Below are 19165 nucleotides of genomic sequence, written 5' to 3'. Positions count from 1 at the left end.
AGAGAAAGCCAGGAGGACTGCCATTTCATAAAGCAATGTGAGCACCATCAGTCCCTGTTCCCATGAAATCAGTGCCTTTCATAAGAATTCAGCTGACTTACCACCAAAAATATGACAGTGGGGATTTCAGATGGTCAGCCCTGGCCTGCCTCAAACTGGTGGAATCAGAGTTAGGATAATGCTGAAAACTGTCTCTTTCTCAATTCAATCACCCTGAGGTGATTGCTAAATTGCATCACATTTCCAAATGAGGAATGAAGTCTCTGTAAGCGCTTCCTGCTGCCCATTGATTTCACAAGGAGCCTGATCAGGCCCAAAATCAAATGAAGAGAAAAATGCGCTAGTGTACTTTTGAAACTCCCTCTTACTTTCAGACATTAGGGTACAGAGGTTCAGATGGGTGAATAGGTGGACCATAAACACTGATCTCTGCTTCCATATTTATATAGGAATGCTATACTTGGCAGCACATGTTTCCAGTAGCAGAAAGCTCACTTCCTGATGTCAATATAATATTTGGCAGCTAACACATACTCCCCAAAGAAAACCATGGCACAGTCTGAACACAGTGTGCAAGGGTCTGCATTGTTCAAGAACACTGGCTAAACTCTTTTTTTTGGACAAATCTTCTACCAAAATGTGCAATACAAAAGACAGAAGGCTTAGGCACACAACCCAAGCAGATTGCGGGCTGTTGTTCCGAAAACACTGACAGCAACTATTGGAATATTTTCTGTGCATACGAATGAGTTGCAACAATCCCTGAATGAAGGCAGGCTTTTGGCTATTTTGTGAAATAAATGTTTTCCTTTATAGTATTGCTCAGTGGATTAAAAAGGAAATGAAGTACAAACCCGTGCCTACATTATCTAAAGCTCCAGGATCCCAGGAACTGCTGTCTTGTAAGCAGCATCACATGTGCACTGCATAATTGAGAAATGTCAAGGCCCCATTTTACTCTACTCCCTTCATATACATAAGAGAAGCAGGATTTTAGTCAAGAAAACATCTCCCTGTTATAATACAAAAGTACACAGTTTCCTTGGGAAAAATTGTGAACTAATTTGGTTTCGAAGGAAGTAATCCTTTTTCTTGGCAGATCTGATAAAAACAACAGCCCATGATTATCTAATCTGAAGGTCAAGTCACACTCAAATAACTAACCCATCTACACAGTGAATGGAAACTCTGCTGTCATCAACCATCATGACAACTGTCGGAAAAATAAAAGCGATCCTGATGCCTGCCTTCCTGGTACATCCTAAATTGTCTGGATGGTAAAAATAATTCCTAAGAACAAAGAAACAAAAATCTGTAATATGTGGGCATGCCAGTAAACTTTTAGACAGGAGAGAAACAGAGGTCAAGAGGAAAAGGAGTTTCAGTAATTCCTGAATTCCTTTGAACTGCAGGAATTCAGCCATGCTCCATTTAGGAAAGCAAGAAGGGAGGGTGGCGTGAGTCTGAGAAGTGAACATGCCACACTGAGCGGATGCATTAGCGAAGCCCAGACTTCCATGGGTTTGGGTAGCTCCCCTCTTTCCCTTTCTACCTCCCATGTTCTTCCCCCACCCTTGCAACATTTCTGTGTTCCCTACTCCATTCCCTACCCACATGCACCCACGATGTTCGACCCCTTTTGCCAGCATTACCTTCTGTCTGGGTGCCTGTCCTTGGCCTGGCTGCAGAACACACATGCTGGCCAGGCAGGGCAGAAGGCAAAGCATGGCACCAATAGTGCTGATTTCCCTCAGGAGGAACATGACTCAGAGGGTCTCCATCCTCTCTCCAGCCAGCAGTTTTTGTTTAACTCTTCAGGACTTCATGTCTGTGAGGCCTTTGCTCTTGTCATCAGGTGTGGGTGAAGCTACACCACCAATCCAGGAGCTGCTGAGTGAAGAGGGATAAGAGACAAGCATGAGGCAGGACAGCTCAAGCCTGCTCTCTTGAAGAGGGTTAAAGCTTTTGTAGCCCCGAGTGGAAATACGGGCAGTGCTTTCAGGATCGACTTGTGAAACAAAACCATTAAATAGTTTTGTAATGGATGTGTTTCTTGTTAATAAATACCAAGACAGCAAAGCATACCTTACAAGTGGAAGCTGTGAATAATGGGCTGTATTAAAGATGCCTGGGTCTCGCCTTGGGCTAGTCCTTTCTTGGGTCTGCTTCTCCCAGCCCTGCGCTGCCAGGGAAGGGAATAGGAGGGAAGACTGGGGGATAAAAGACAATGACTATCAAATTGTAGGGTTGCTTCTCAGGAAATAGCACCCAGCTGGCTCCTCACAGCAGCCCGCAGAGGAGTGCTGCCGGAGGATAGATTCCTGCTACTTCCCCGGCCCACACCAGATGGCACCAGCATTTAGTTAAGCTTACAGCCATGCTTTTTTCTGCTTGCAGTGGGCAGGAGGGACTGGCCGCTAAACGGAATGGAGAGGCCTTTTGGCTGAAGTGTTGTTCTGCTGCAGTGTTGCTTTTTGTGGGGCTCTTTTATGATAAAAAGCAAAAATGAAAAAGTGAGTTCCTAGTCAGTACTTGAAAAAAGAAAACCCTCATGTTTTTATGCTCTGTGCTGCCTTCTCCCCTGCAATGTGCAGGGAGCCAAAACCAGAAGCTAGCTGTGGCTACCAGACTCTGGTTTTAGGCTTTATTTTCTCTTAATCTGTTGCTTAGATTGGTTAGCTCCCTCTTGCTTAACGAGTGGCCCTTACACTATTTATGTGTTGCAAAAGGAAAGGGAAGACTTGATTCACTCAAATCCTTTCAGAGAAACCCCAAGCAGTGCAATTGTTAATTAAATCACCTGAACTAATTAAACTATGTGGAAAACTTCAAGGAATTTAAAACAAGTGAGAAAGAGAAACCCCCCTTTGTATTACTCTGTTGAACTGCATACCTGAAATCATAGCCGTGTCTTCCTCCTCTGAGGTTTTTGCTGGTTTAAACACAGAATTTCCCCAGATCTTTTGTCTTTGCATGTGCAAACCTGGGAAGGAAATGTCAAATGAGAAAGAAAAACTTCACAACATTAAAATTTATGTAAACAGCAAGTGTTTGCTACACAGCTGCAGCATCACGGGTTGTATGTAAGGGCTCAGTAGGCACTGTGTCCAACGTGGAAGCGATCTTGAAAGCCAATTTTCTCTGTATTCAACAAAGACCGTGTGTGAAGTAAAGAAAAGAACAAAGGTAGAATATTAATTTTTAAAAGAAATTATTTCATCCTCCCTTAGGTCCTTCTATGAGGCTGCTCCTGGAGCTGAGGAACCTGAACCAGGGCCCCCTGACGAGGGACCTGGCGAGGAAAGGAGAGGAGATGCTTCCCCCTCAGTGAGGACCCAAGTGGCTTCATCTCAGCTGAAAGCTGCTGGTGTTCCCCAGGCTACTTTGTTGATCAAACCTTGTGTACTTGATATCAAAGAGCAGTGGTTTACATTTAAGCAGTATCTCTAAACACAAAGGGCTCCACATGACTTTGCAGTCTTTGTATCTAAATTACATCACCTCCTGCTGAAATTGAAACAGATATATTTGATATGCAAAACAGTTGTAGTCTAATTAAAAGCACTGCAGTTAGATTGCTCTGCGTGCCACACTTGTACCCAAAGATGATTTTATCACGTATATTTTTATGAGTTAAGCAGTGGTTGCATGGGGGAATAACCGCATCATCAGGACACAAATGCAGGGCAGAAAGAAAGATAATTTTCTAATAATAATGATAAATACAGTGTAATAATAATAAATATTACAGTGTTCATGAATTTGTAACTAACTGTAATGTCCCTTTTGTGTTGAGACCACAACAGTGCTGTCACAGTGAGAATTCAAGTGTCTGCTAAGGAAGACCACACACAGTCTTTTCTGAAAAGAATGAGAGGTAATTTTTGCACAGAATCAGTCATAGAATCATACAATGGTTTGCGTTGGAAGGGGCCTTATGGGATCATCTAGCTCGAACTCCCTGCCATGGGCAGAGACACCTTCCACTAGACTAGGTTGCTCAAAGCTCCATCTAACCTGGCCTTGGACAGTTGTGAGATGGAGAAACAGTCAGAACAGAAACAACTGCCTAAGTTTTACTGTAGTCAGTGCAGAAATTTCTCCATTGCTCATGGTAATGAATTGTGAGGTATAAGACAGCGTGCAAATGAAAAGGACCAAGGAAGTGATTTAAATATGGCATTTCAGAACAAAATACTGTCCTGCTCACATATGACCTGTTTGCAACAAGTTAAATGGTACTTTCCAAGGACTCATCTACAGCTAAAGAGATATTAGAAAGGTATAGCTCAGTAATATGTTTGGTGCCCCTTAAAGGTTTGCTTGAAAAGGCGAAGTATGTCATAGGCATTAATGCCTGAATTCATGGGAATATTTATTTCTTTAGTGGTGTGTTACATATATTAAAGTTAGTTAGTGTATAACTGAAAGGGGAAAAATCCATTGATAGCTTGATCACTTTGAAGAAGAGCAAGTGAAATCACATTTCAAATGCTGGAAATGTTTGAAGTGCAGTGCAACAAAAGTTGCATTTCCTTAACACTCGTAGCTGATAATGCTAATGCTAACTTCAGTAACCACCAGTACATCTGCAAAAGAATGATAAACAAGAATGAATATTTGCCCTCAGATAATTCTCATTTCGTACCTGTTGATCTGTTTAGTTGGTCACAAATAAATAATCTTTTGATCACGGAAGCATGTAACAAAGTCTTTGAATATTTTTTCCTTACTTCTCAAAGAAATTTTGGAACTACATTTGTCATCCCATTCTGCCTACCTGGAATATATGTTCTCACAACCTGGTTAACTTTGCATCCTTCACTTGGAAGATCTTCATTACAGTCCTGTTGTTAGAAATTACTCTTTACACAAAATAAAGTTTGTGCAGCTGCAGTTTCTAAGTAGTTCAGAATGCAGAAGGGGGAACAATAAAGAATTTTTAAGTGACTGAACATAATTAGTATTTCTTTCAAAATGTGCTTTAAGAATTTTGTAGTGTGGTTTTGAAAAACAGAACAGGCTGGTTCCGTACATGCTGAAGTTCATGCTAATAGATTGACCGAGGTAATTGCAATGAAGAATTAATGACTAATTAATTCCTCATAAATAAGCTCTTTCTTTGAAAAAAAGTCAAACCAAAACAAAAAACAAACAAACACATCATAGTTAAGGGGGAAAACTAGAAAAGATTTTTCTTTCAATGCAATTAACTCTTACTGTCTGATCAGGGAAAACAAAGTATCTATGTGCTCATACTTGAATCAGGAAATGGTCTGATATTGCATAGTTTACAAATAACTATAAACTATAGTTTCTGCAGTTTCCCCCTCTTATACAATTTAAGGAATCTTTTACTTATGTCAACATACCTGAACAGATTACAAACCCTTCTAAATATTGATTCTTTGGGAGCAAAGTGGAAAACTGAAGTCAGCTCCAACCATTTCTGTAAGGAGCGCTATAAAGGGCTTTCAGTGAACAGAGGTATCTGAAACATACTGAATTAACAACACTTATGGGTGAGGCAAGAAGGGAGGGAAATAAAAGAAAAGGAAACAACACTGTAGCCCAGGGCATGGTAATAAACTGAGATGTTGGAAGAGCAGCATTAGGAACATAGGAGAAACTAAAGCAAACTGAACTAACTCCCTTTGTAGTGAGCTTTGAGACACCTGGTGGACCAGCACACTGCTGTCGTGGGCCATCCATTCTTCACAGAGTCAGGCGCCACCCAAGGCAGATGAATACAACATTAAAATACCAAAGAATGTCTGATTTGGTATGGATAGGAAAAGAATTGTGGTTACTGCTTGCAAGGGCAGGACCACAGAAGAAATAGTATTTTGCATGTAGCTAGGATTTTCTTCTATTTGCAGCTTCTGTGAAAAGACTTTTTCCACTTTAACTTGCCAGTGCATGAGCTAAATAAATATGTGCTCAATGGCAGCCCCTACCCTATGGGGAGCATGCCAGAAAATATGTTTGTTCAAAAAATACTCAGTGGAACAAAAAATACATTTAACTCAAAGTTAAAGGGCCATAGAGTTCAGCCACATTTGACCAACTTACCAGACACTGATTCAAGCTTGACAAAGAAAATTTGTTGAAGTTCAGTAAACACCTGACAGTGATGCAGTCACTTCTATGTGCGAGCATCTTTCAGATGAACCCTGTGGTAAGCAAAAGTTTTCCATTGTGAATGCACCCGAGTCAGCAATATTTCCACAATAATTTGTAGTCATTGCAGCACCTGATGCTCTAAAAGCTCATTTAAACTAATAAAGATTCAAAGTCCTTGTTTGGCTCTGGCTAACAACTGAAAACTGTGGAGAGCAGGGGCCTGGAGTGCTGCCCTTCACAACACGGAGAGCTCTTTAAAGCTGAGAAATGGTGTGGGTATGCATTTTGGGAGCAGCTTCAAGTTGCTGGTCTATGACAGGCAGTAGAAAATGGGAGCTTTACAACCACTGTTTCCATAAAGAAGTCACCAGTGCCACAAAGATGGCAGAAGCCAGTGAGTCTGGCAAAGAAAATGACTCTTGTGCTCAGCCTAAAGCTGGGAAGAGCTGAAGAAAACTTCACGCTGATTTTTAACCACCCTCATAAATCACCCTTGGGTATGAACTACACCATGCAGGATAAAGAAAATAAGCACTTGGCATAAACATGAAAGAGGGAGGAAAATCTCTCTGTTTTTCCCTTACAGTTCTATTAATTTCTCGATGTTGTTACTTCACTGTCTCCTGGTAGTAACTAGTCCTGTGCCATGGTCCTCTTTTAATATGGAACTTGTTATCCCTCCTCAGATTTCCTGGTTTTCACATTCTGCCTTCATATTTTACTCAGTAAATATTCCCTCCTCCCAAAATCTCCTTGGCTATCCTTGCTCCTTCCCTGGCTCTCCTTTCCAGTCAAACAGATTGTTTCCCAAACATCCCACTCCAGGTTGCCCAGCATAATGTATTGGCTAAGTCACTTTGTTTGCATTATGTCATCCCATCACAGGCGGCCCCCAGCCCACAGAAGACATCACTACTTAGCAGGGACCCAAGTTTGATTTCAGCTCTGGTTCAGGTTGCCCGAGCTTCCAGCTCTGCTCTGTTATCCATCCTCTAGCTGTACCTCTGCATACAATGAAGAGGTGCCTTCTGCACCATGCTCAGGGCTTGGTGGATGGATTCATGGGGAGGGGATCCACACCCTGCAGAGCTGCAAGTATGGGCAAACTCTCAGAGTGCACGTAGCAGGAGCAAATCCTTAAGCAATGTAGTCATGAGAACCAAGTCTCTGCTGAATACAAGCACGCTCTGCTTGTGCTTCAAGGGCTTGTTGTTACTATTTTTTATTTTGGCTAAATGTGCTTGGTTTGCCATATGTTCAGCAAACAGCACTATGACCTAACTGCTGCCACCATGCCAAATTTCAAAGCAGAGAGATTGCCATGATCTATTAATATAGAATAAAATAGTCTCCCCTCTTGCCTTTGATTTTTGCCACTTGGGAAAAAATACTCTGCTTTACTTATATTTCACAGGTTCTGGTCTGTGCTGTCCCAGCATGGTCAGTGTCATCCTAAATGGTTAATGTTTGGCTAAACTGTAAGCATCGAAAAACAGGATATTACAGCAGAAAACCGGATAAGTGCAGAAACAGGGGGAGCTGCAAGGCCCTTCCCAGTTGTCCTCTCTCCCTCTCTCATCAAAAGAAGTAGAGATAATATCTGCATGCATTCAAGTCTAGTTAAAAAGCTGCGCAAGTTTATAGACAAATTAAATTAAATTAATTTCAGAAATTAGATCTCTGACAAGTTTTGTTTGCGATCGCCAGTGCTGCAGAAGTTGACACAGACATCCAGGACTGGTGGAAAGAGTGCTTCTCAAAGGCATTCACATCCACACCACAAAACCAGGGTTTCCCTCTCTCCCCATGAACCCAAGAATGGCCATGACAGATGGCAACCGAGCAACTCCAGCCTTAATGTGTCACCTGCTTTTCTCCACCTGCATTTTTCTGCCCAGCTGGCAGGATCAACTTCAGTGTGCCCAGCGAGGCAGAAAGTAATGGTACATCCCAGGAGGGAACAGGTCAAGGACTGAGATGATAAGATGAGACAATTTGTATCTCAGTTCCCTTCACACCACTCAATTTGCAAACAGAAAAGGAGGGGACCATGTCTGCCACTGGTCTGTACAGACAGGCTCACCTGGGTGAGCTGATTCACACCCAAGGTGGAGCCACCCCAACATTTGCACAGCTGTGGAGGAAGAGACAGTATTTTTAACACAAAAAAAGTTCAGATTATCTGTTCTACCTGTGCAATGACACGTATAGGAAAATTAAGGGGATTGTGTTTCTCCCTGACTGCTTTCCTCCCCTGCAAAGTAAGAAGCAATGTCATTTTCAGCCTTCATATCTTTCTGGACAGTGAGCTGTTTACTTACATGTGTTTAGAGCCAGAAACCCTTACAGTGGCATAAGAATTGCTGGGACAGTTGTGGGTGAGCAAATATAACCGCCCCACCAGAACTAAACTTATTCTCCAGGAAAGAGTTTTATTTTATGTGACTTAACTCTGCATTGGCATTTGCTGTTCAAATCCATTTGTTTTGTGTTCATTACATCACCACAAGAAAGGGAGAAAACTTGTCATTCTCTAGAAATTTAATCTTTCCATGAGAATTCCTGAAGTTCTTCTCGTTATTATATTTCCATTCAACTTTGTGTTTTGGGATTTTTTTCCATGTAGATGTGCCTAGAGCTGTAAAGCAAGAAGCTGATGTGCTTTTCCACTGCATTCAGCTGCTTCTATGCCAGATCTCAACATGTCCAAAGTCATGCACACTTCTCCCCTGCTTTAAAATAAGCAAAGGAATCCATGTTTCCCAGAAGAGTCATGAAAAAAAGGAAACCATTATAGTAAGCCACATTTCTTCCTGAAAGGGAGAAGTAGCAGAGAAGGGAAGAGGGAAAAACACTAATGTAGATTGTGTTAATCGTATTAGCTTAGCAACAAAACACACTGGAAGGCAACAGTGCTTTCAGTATTAAACACACTGAAAGTCCTCATGTCAACAAAACAAAACAAAAACACACTGATGGGGAAATTTCACCTTGACTTGATGCATGTAATTTTGCCAGTGCCACCACTAGGGAAATAAATCCTGCAATATCCATTTTATGTGAGGCTCCATTTACCATAACAAGATAGATTTGTTCTGGAAAATTTTTTTTGTCAATATATCCTTTGTTAGGCAGTACCTTCATCTCCTAGCAACAGTGTGGGGAAATCCATCTGAGACATGGAAGTGAACTGCAAAATAGGATGGCTCACTGTAGCTTGTATGGTTTTGGAAATCCTCACTGACATGCAAATACCTTCATGCACTTACAGTGTCTGTGTCCACTGGCAAACTGATAAATCAAAACTAGAGGTTGGAAACTGAAAATCCCCAAAGTCTCCTTCTCATTAAAGACAAATTGATCAAGGTACATGGAATGCTGCTGCCTCTTGTTCTTGAGAAGGCTCTTTCACACCCATACGCGTTGTCCACACCTTGTGCACAATTGGGTACAGACACACCACATTTAAAATGTTTAAATGTCATCACAGAACAGTTCTTCCAGCCTCAGAGATTTGCAGTGTCTTACGTCAAAAGGTAGGATACCAATAATAAGCCTCTTGTAAGCAACACAGCGTCACTGAGCACATAGGGGTGGGTGCAAAAGATGGCAATGCTCCTCAGGTGCCCTTGCTTTTCAAGGCACGTCCCCACCTCTGCTTTCATTTCATTTATCTCTCTTCCCAGAGAGAAACTGTTCTCCATTTTAAGGACGTTAAGGGTGAGCTAAAACGCTTTAGCAAGTCTCTGAGGGATCTCTTTAGTTGAGCTCTGCAGTACCCCTTTGATCTACACCGCCGTTCTGCTGGCTGTTTTTCAAGGTTGGATTTGTCCTTCAGGATGGTTGCTTCTTCCCAGGAGGTGTTTTGCCCAGGGTGAACCTGCCATTGCTGCAGCTCAGGCTCTGCAAGCGCAGAAAAGGAAGGAAAGGTACTGCAGCCTTGCGGCCTGTCTGTGGCATGAGGAAATGGGAATTCCCTACCTGTCCCATCCTGGCCACATCTGAAGCCCTGCAGCTGACAAACCTCCACTGTGTCTCAGGTCACTCCTTGAGGGTATGAACCCTTCAGCTTCATTGGCTACATGAAACATACAGGCTGCAAGAAAAGTCCTGGGATGTGGAAAAAGACATTGTACAAAGGATGTTGCCAGAGACTTTGGGGGAGTTTGAGGCTTTCTCATTAAAAGTGTTGTCCAGGTACACTTTTTGCCCACCAGCTCCCTGCACCCAGTACCACATGCAGCAGTTTCTGCGTGCCACCGGTGGCTGATTCACCCCAGAGCTACCTACAGAGGAACACTGTCTGAACCAGGCCCCCAGCTGCAACAGGTGCTTATGGACACAATTCAAAGCCCAGTAAAACATCCCCAAGTCCTTGTGGGCTCATATCTACACCCCAAGAGAAACCCAATTTGAAAGGTAAATTGCACGGTTTAACCTCACACACTATTGTAAAAGCAGTATGTTATTTGCCAGTCAGCCAAGAGGAATATTTCTGTGTCCCTTTACTGCATGTTCACAGAGGGTGCACAACAATAGATGAAATTGCCTTTATATGTTCATTAAAATGTCCCTCAGGACTGAAAACCAACCAACATATGCTGTGGAGGGTTTTCTCAACGAAAGACGAGGTGGCCCAGAGGTACAGTCAAGCACCCCTAAGGGACTGAGGTAGTGTCATGTTTTTCTCCTAGATCCTTATTATTTCATCTGGGGAGAAAGGAGATATCCGAGGGGGACACCTCTGCGCCACTGAGCCAGCCTGAGAGAGGGGCTGTTCCTAGGAGGATGTTAACAGCATCATCAGATCAAAAAGAGCTTGTTTTTAATTATGCTTTATAGATGTGCAAGGGCTGCAGGGGAGGCTTAACTGGCAACAAAACAAATAAATAGCTCCTGATACAAAACCAGCTTGCAGATCTCTGCTGAACGTTGAAAAGGCAGTTGGGGTGACAGGAAGGGAGAAAGCCAAACCTTAGCAATAGTCTGTGCATCCGAGTGAAAAATATTACCCAATTATTAGGTATTGCCATTGTACGGGAGAAATCTGAGCAGGGACCCAAACTCAATTCTGCCCATACCGGGAACAAAGAGGCTTTTTCTGCAAGGAGATGCCAAGACTGTTTGCATTGCCTGACCCTTAGGCATTTGCAGAGGACACAGAAACCTTCACAAGTAAACCTCCTGCATTACAAAGGCACTTAAATGGGTGTTTTGCTTGTCATCTACCCTTCGATGAAATTAGCTTTCTGACTTGGGCATAATGATTTTAGTCACTGTAAATTTATTCCCACCTAAGCTGTGTTTGCTCTTGAACTTTTTGCTATTGACTAGCACACATGTTCAGTATATAGAGCAAACACTTTGGTGTGAAACAATATCATACACAATGAGTCATCCGTGCTCTGGTCCACAGCCATCCCACAGAGAGCTTGTGCTGCTGTCAGTCACTCTGTCATTTGCAAACACAGTTACAAACACTCAAAACCAGGCAGTTATCTTGTATAATACCTTACGGAGAATCTGCCTTAAGCAAACAGGAGGCATGTTAATGGAAGAGCTAGAATAGAATGATAGATTTTTTTTTTTGTAAGAAATCCAGCTTTGCACAAGTTCTGTCTATACTAATGCATCTATGTGAGATTATTTATTTCTTTTTTCTTTTTTTTTTTTTTTAATATACATTAACCTTTGACTTGCAGCAGAACCTGCCCCAGTTTCTATGGCAATGTGCAACTATCATCAAGCATTAGCTTCTAGTTTGCAGAAAAAAATGCATTTACTCATCCTGGGGAAGTGCACTAAATAAATTAACAGTACCAACTCCAGACATCCTGATGCCACTGTATTAATGACTGATAAACCTTAAATCCCTTCACCATGTACATACATTCATGCCAGAGCTAACACCAGTCAAAAATGCAGCCCAGCATTTGAGAATGAAGGCATTGGCAAGATTTGAGTGTTACCATTTTGTCAATTTTTTGATGAGTAGCAGCCATAGGCCAGTAAAACATTGTCAGACAAGATGAACACATGCCTTTATAGAAGAAAACTAGCATAAGGCCTATATTCTCCTTTAAACTATTAGGAGATTGAAGCAACACACTGTTTGCATGCCCTCAGCACCAGGGGAGGCATCAGTCAGTGTCGGCAAATACTTTGCTTGGCACGTCACTGCAAAATTTGGCATCTCCTATTCCCTGAATAAGCAGCTTGCCACTGGCATGATTATGTATGAAAAATAAACACAAGAATTATTACCAGCAATTATATAAATTATATACATTATTTTATATCAAAATGTTTGTTAATATCTGGTTGCAGAGTGAAGATAACATGGTAGATAGTGCATTGCCACAGAATCCCGTCCAAAATATTTCACTCCAGTGCCATCCCATGATAAAAGAGGAATTCAAAATGCACGAGCACAGTAGTACAGGCCTGCAATTAGGTGCCACTTCCTCCTGATGAAGACACCCTGAAAAAGTGCCAGGTTTGTTGGTTGAGGTCTACTTTAAAAGCTAGATAGTTTTTCCTTACCTGGGCCAGATGTGAACTTTAAGAGTTCCTTGACATTTTACAATTTCACTTCAGCAGATGCTGTGATTAAACAAGGTTAGAAATAGCCAAAGCAGTGCATGTTACTCTTTTAAAATGTGATTGCCCACACAGATACAAATACAAGCTGGTGAGCAATTATGCCATCCCCTGAGAACGAGGGAGTCACATTCAGAGCTGCTGCTTTTCCACTTGCTCTAGGTGATGAGGGAAATGGTATGAATCTTCCATATCCTAACCCTTGCTGAGCAAGGAAGGAGTTATATAGGGGTTATAAGCCAGCTCTGCTGGCTGCCCTTGACTAAGGCACCCAGCCTTTGCCTCTCTGTTCCCTGTCCCTGAAACAGCTACTTCAACCCCAAGACACATTACTGGAGGATTTAGGAAGCCAGAAGCACCATTCAGCCCTGAGTCATAAGACCAAAATGCAGTCGCACACTACCCTAGTTATAGTAACCAAGGCTGTGGGCTGTCAATTTTAACCTGTTGTTGATTTTTTTCTATCAGTACATACTCTGGCTCCAGGGATAAAATCTGAAATACTTCAAAGCACAGATGGCACAGCTTCTGCTCAGAAACATGGCTTTTCAATCCTGTGCAGCCAGAAACAAAAGCTTCACATCTCTTTGGAGAACAAGCGTTGCTTCACAACAGTTTCAGTTTTCAGCTCGGTAACCAGTTCCTCCCTGAAGGACCTTTATATCAGGAAAGACAGAGGGGAAATTGTTTAAAACTTCACACTTAAGTCCATATTGACATACACAGTCCATCTGCAGAGCCTTGTGCTACCTCTGAGGGGAGAAGGCTGCTGCTTCCCTTGCAAACAAATTAATTTGCACGCGTGAAGACTGGGCTAGAATGGAAGAGAAATCCAAAATCATTGCCAGTAAGACTTTGTTCTCAGACCTTTCTGCAAAGGAGGCAGCCTCAACTTCTGCCCACGTGGGTCCAAGTAAACAGAGTAGATCCAATTGCCTGATACCTGAATCGATGCCATTTTTTCGGTCCAGCTAATATGCCCTGCTGTTGCTCATTTATCTCATTCAAAATTGCAAAAAAAAACCACTTAACGATTGCAAATTCAATTTCCAGTATCAGCACTGAGGGTATCCTAAGGAAATTTATCCTGTGAGTGATCTGAGATGCTTAAGGATCTGTGATCAGCGTAGTGAAGCTCATTTCCCCCCAAAATATATACATACATATATATGTATATATATGCATTTTTCAATCTGAAAGGGAAACGTGGGAGTTCTTCTCTCCTCTTTCCCTACCCCACCCTTCTTTGCTCTGGGAACAGAGAATTCAAATTCCACTCAGCCCTGTCACAGCAAACAATTTCCAAACCATCTGCTGTCTAATAAAACAACCCGTCTAGACAAACCCCAAGCCAGGCAACAAATCTGATATTGTACTTGAATTCATCAGAAGTATGAACAACCTGCCATTGCTAACCTGTCAAGCTTCTTCACAGGGAAAAATACTTATATTTATGGTCTCAGGCACAGAGACTGGAAATGTGTAAGGTTTTTTCCATCATTAGATACAGAAAAGCTACTCAGAAGATGAGACAGCATCTGGTCAGCTCAGCTTGGGCACAATTCACACCCACCCAGTCTGTGCTTCAGAAAGCAGTGAGCAGAGGAGAAAGGTGGGTGCATTTGAAGGGACCCGAGGGCTTGCACTGGAACTTCCAAAGCAAGGACAATGTTAAAGTCAGGCAGTTGGATTCCCACCAGCCTTGCCTACTTCAATGTGATGGACAGCCCTGTGTTCAGCATTTCCTGACAAAATGCTTTCAGTTTGCTTTCTCTGAGACAGTGGAAAAGGACCCCAGGTTTACTGAACTCCGACTCACTTGTAAGAAATGAATTAAAAACATTGTCTATCTCCAAAAACATCAAAACAATCTTTGTGCTGTGTGAGCTGAGAGCTTTTCCTTCCCCTTCCTCTTGTGCTTTTTGTTTGTTTGTGATTTGTTGTTTTGGATTTCTTCCCCCTAAATGAGTTGATTTGAAAAGAAAGCTGTCATCTCTCCCTAATGAAAGGGCTCTTAAATACCCAGAAGCACCAAGAAAACAGAGCTCCAGTTTCTAGGCATTTTACTGTGCAATTCAGAGCCAAAGTCAGAGGGCAGCAGTCTTTTCAGGGAAGGGCTACAGGACCGAGAAGTTCAGTTCCAGCTGTTTCAGGGAAGAGGTTTTGGAGCTCCTTTTTTTTAACAGGAAACCTGGGAAACCAGGTTACGGAAGTATATAGGTTGTTAAAAGGCTTTTCCAAATCTCATTTTATACTGTTCAGAGTCAGTTATGGGATAAAAAAAGCAAGCAAATAATAACCATAGTGCTATAGCACTTAGATGTGGGTTACCTGCCTGGAAGCTCTTTTTCTCCAGTGTTTAGCAGTTTTGTCTACTTTTGCTACATCCAATAAAAATATACCTCAGTCAGGGTCTTCCCCAAAGCCTGCTTTAAAGCTCCCATCACTATGGAGCTCAGCAGCCATAGGAATTACACATCTATTTTCAAAGAGAGCTTTTGCCTAACCTACAAAACAACAGTCTACATCAGGATGCCATATTACATCTGAACAATGCATCAGTGTTTGACTATCCAAAGTTTTGCTCAAGTATGCAAGGTCTGGTCTCCTGCAGCTGGGTTTCCTTTCCACAAGAAGGGAAAGGGGGGGGTGGTGGTTTAGGTAGGGACTGGTGCCCTCTGGTATGAGAGCAGGGTGTGCCTGAGGCATGCTTAGAAATACACTTGGGTCCTCAGCTGAAATATAGCCAAAACACTGACAAAAATAGTAATTCAGTGTGCAGACCATGATACTACAATGCTTGCAAGTTGTGTCATTGTGTTGTAGACCAGCCCGAAACAGAGGATAAATTCCTAAACCGTGAACTCTGGTCACAAGCACTGTTTGAGGTTTCTCTGATAGTGACTGGTGAGGTCGGAGCACTGACTTTGCCACTCTGAGAAAACTGTGATCTTTGTTTTCAGCACTGAGCTGGGTTTGAGCCACAGCTGCTCCCAGTGAGACTGCTGGATTTTGAGAAAACGATGGTGAACTGGTAGAGACAAATTGGAACAGAGAAGCATAGTTGGACAGTACAATGAGTAAGTAGTTGGACTCACCCAAATGGGTAAGATGAGACAACCATGTCACCTTTAGCAGCACGGGCAAGAGTGCTTAAAAACTTATTTAAATGCTAAGAATTGTAGTTATATTGATTAGGAGTTACAGTCAGTTTAGTGGTTTCCTTGTAGTAAAGTAGAAGTAAGCTGTTAATCTAAACTGCAGTAAGTGTTATAAACACATCCAATTTTGATTGAACTGTTACCAATGTAAACATGTCATTATAATGAAATTAAGTAATAGCAAGAATTGTGGTATGAAGTCCTAGCCAGATCTCAGTGATTTTAAGATAATGGGTAGAGGTGTAGAAAGTATCGATCATATGTGACTAATAGGAGAGAGACTTACACATGGACGAACTGAAAATAAAAAAATATTAATAGCAAACCTGAAGTGCTGTTTCAGTGCATGCTTGAAATATCACAAGATGTTAGAAAAGCTCATTTACAAATATATATTCCTTTCATAGTTATGAAATATGAGAATCTAGGGTAGTATATCTGCTATTGGCACACAGAACATTGGAACAATGTAAATAAGACAATTATATCAGGGGAGTAATACACATGTCTGAACATACAGGAAAAATGTAAGTCTGTTTAGAGAGCAAACTGTCTTTTCTTTCACGCTCACTTGACAGCATAAATCATGTGCTTATGTCCCTCGATTTTTCCATTTGTGATTTGTAGCTAATATTGCTAAGACATTTAAAAGGACTGTTCTGAGAAGACAGTCATAAAGATAAGAGGGAATTCAGCTATCAGAGTGCTGATTACCATCTTAATTATGTATTTCTCCTCATTACATCTGATAGAGTATGAAAGGTTGCTGTTTATTTTCTGTCTGTGAAAGCTATGCCCAGTTCAAATTCAGATTTCTGCCCTGAAAATAACTCTGGGAGAAATGCTTCCAGCCTCCACATCCAGCAAGCGAGAGGCGAGGGGATCCTTACCTACTCATAAATACCAGCAAATGCTGCTCCAGGTTTCAAAATGCCGAGTATGACCCAGCTGCATGTCACTCAGTCACAGCAAGAAAATAATTGTGCTCAGAGGAAGCCATCAAAGACTTCCAAAAGAAACCTGCTCTGAGATGAAAGAGAAAATTATTATGGTAATCAACTTTGCTAAGAGAAAATGAAAGCTGTTTTCTCTTTGGGAAAATTTCCATGGTTAAAAAAAGGGGGGAGAAGGTGGGGAGGGAGCACGATAAGGTCTCACACGTTCAATTGATTGTTCACATCTAACAAAAATAGCCCCAGCCTGTTCCCATTGTCTTGCAGCTGCTGGCTTCATCACGGTCATTGTGCGTTTCCTCATGGCTGAGAAGCGCAGTTGCCCAGTTTCCTCTCCTTATTTCCTAACAAGATCTGCGATGAACTGTAGGAAAAGCCAGCAGCACTTCAAAACAGCACCTTTCAAGTTTCACTGGGGCCCTCCAAACACCCAGACTAGTGTCTCATAGCAGAGCAAAGTCACTTTAGGCAAGCACCAGTACAGGTAGCTGGGTCCTGTCCTGAATCAGGACCCCATGGCTTGCATACTGGGGTTTTTTCCCCCTTTTTTTTTTTTGTTTTTAAATTCTTGGAGCATGATTGCATTTATGTGAACTTCAAGCTTGCTCATCAGGTGACAGGAGAAACTTCCTGCACCCAAGGCCAAAAGATCTTAATCTTGGGAAAAGAATGTGCACAAAGATGTGAACATTGTATTTGAAAGGTCTCCTTCACATCTGTATATTTAACAAGTGTTAACTCTCGAAGGAATCATTCCTCTACATGCAAGCAGGTTTCCAATATAGACCAAAGTGTGGGGGGATGTTCCTCCTTATTCCTTCACTGGTCCTGGAGCTGTTTAAGCAGAAATACCTAATTGATCTGGTGTGCAGTATCGGTTACATGATGAACCTGCCCAGCCCTTGTGGAAATAGAAGTCAAGTATCATAGATATTTGAATAGAAATCGAAATATCATTCCCAAGAGTGGTATTTCCTGCATACAGAAGTTAAGCTGAACACTATAAGATAATTGAAAAAAAAAAAACAAAACAACAACCTATGAGTATTCTGGACTTTATTAAACCCTCTTTAGCTAGATTTCACTCTTTCGTCCCATCCCTAGGAAATCACAGAACACTTTTCTATAGAGAATTTGCAGTATTTCGCATCTATGCTCAGCTTTGTCCAGCATGGATTCCAAAGGCAAACTCCTTCTTACATCCTGTTACCCTTCTTTTTCTTTAAAAACAAAACAAACCAGTTTTTCATAGAGGAGTTCCATTTATTCAGAAATTATTTCAGATGTTTCAAAGAAAATCATCTGAGGGAAAGCTTTGCTCTTTCAGTTGGTGTTCTGTTGTTATTCTTTACTATTTGTCAATATCTTAACTGTTCCACTGGATAAAAGCAGCTTGAGCAAAATAATCCTGTAGGTGAAACAGAATTTACTCTTGGTGAGAGATGTTGGATAAGAAGGCCAGATAGCTATGGGCCAATCTCAAGGCTATTGTGAAGCCCCCGCTCCAGTATTTCATCAAAAAGTGGCCCTTCAAGAGCAAATTGCTGGCACTGAGATGCAGGTGAGCCTTGCACACAGATGAAGAAAAAAGCTGTTTGGGAATAATCAGCAAAAGGGAAGAGCACCTGTGAAAGCATCCTCAGTATAAAAATATTTTCCCAGCCCCATTCCTCCCTCAGCAATCAGTGTGCTTCCTGGACAAGGGACTTGTTAGCCCTGGAAACCCAGCCAAATAGATAAGCTGCACTTCGGTTCACCTTATTTGCTGCCAGATCTTCAGTCTCAAAAACATTTAGTGCTCAACAATTCTTAATCCAAATGTCAGCCTTCTCTCCTCCGCTCAAATATTTCACACAGCTTGCAGTGAGGCAAACCTTTGCAGGCATTTGCAGAGCTGCTCACAGCCCTCGCCACAGAGCTTTCCTGCTCCTGGGCTTCACTGCGGGCCCCCAAACCTTGAAACATTTATGATGACTTTAAAACAGGGATGTAAAGACACATCGAGCCTCTAAAATAAAATTGAGAGGATGAATAAATGTTTTTTGTATTTTTAATATCAAAATGTGAGAAAGGATAGTGTAAGGTAATGACCAGTCCATGAATTATCCATGACTTCAGGCAACACCTCACACAAAGCTCATTTGAGTACCTGGAACCCACAAACTTAACATGGTCTTAAAACTGCTGATAGGCTCTATTCAGAGTGTTCTTCTACTATAGCTTGACCTAATTTCCCCAACAGAAAACCTTATTTGACCAGAAAGAACATAAAATAAGCTTACTTCAAATGCTGCTTCTAATGCTCTGCCATGGGTTTTAGCAGCTTTC

At 41.8% G+C, this 19165-nt stretch overlaps 1 protein-coding gene across 1 annotated transcript in view; it reads right to left on the bottom strand.

The window, feature by feature from the left end:
• TRMT10A (tRNA methyltransferase 10A) overlaps positions 1–14848 on the bottom strand; it is a 286742-nt gene extending 271894 nt beyond the window's left edge. The window contains exon 1 of the mRNA XM_061360935.1: positions 14845–14848. The gene's annotated coding sequence lies outside the window, so the exon portion shown is untranslated. The remainder of the gene's footprint in view (positions 1–14844) is intronic.
• Positions 14849–19165: the final 4317 nt, after the last annotated feature.

Source organism: Neopsephotus bourkii, unplaced genomic scaffold (assembly GCF_033783945.1).
Source record: "Neopsephotus bourkii isolate Nb327-2 ecotype Australia unplaced genomic scaffold, CSIRO-AGI_Nbou_v1 NB_1037, whole genome shotgun sequence".
In the NCBI taxonomy this organism is placed as follows: Eukaryota; Metazoa; Chordata; class Aves; order Psittaciformes; family Psittacidae; genus Neopsephotus; species Neopsephotus bourkii.
This window is presented reverse-complemented; position numbering and strand designations above follow the sequence as displayed.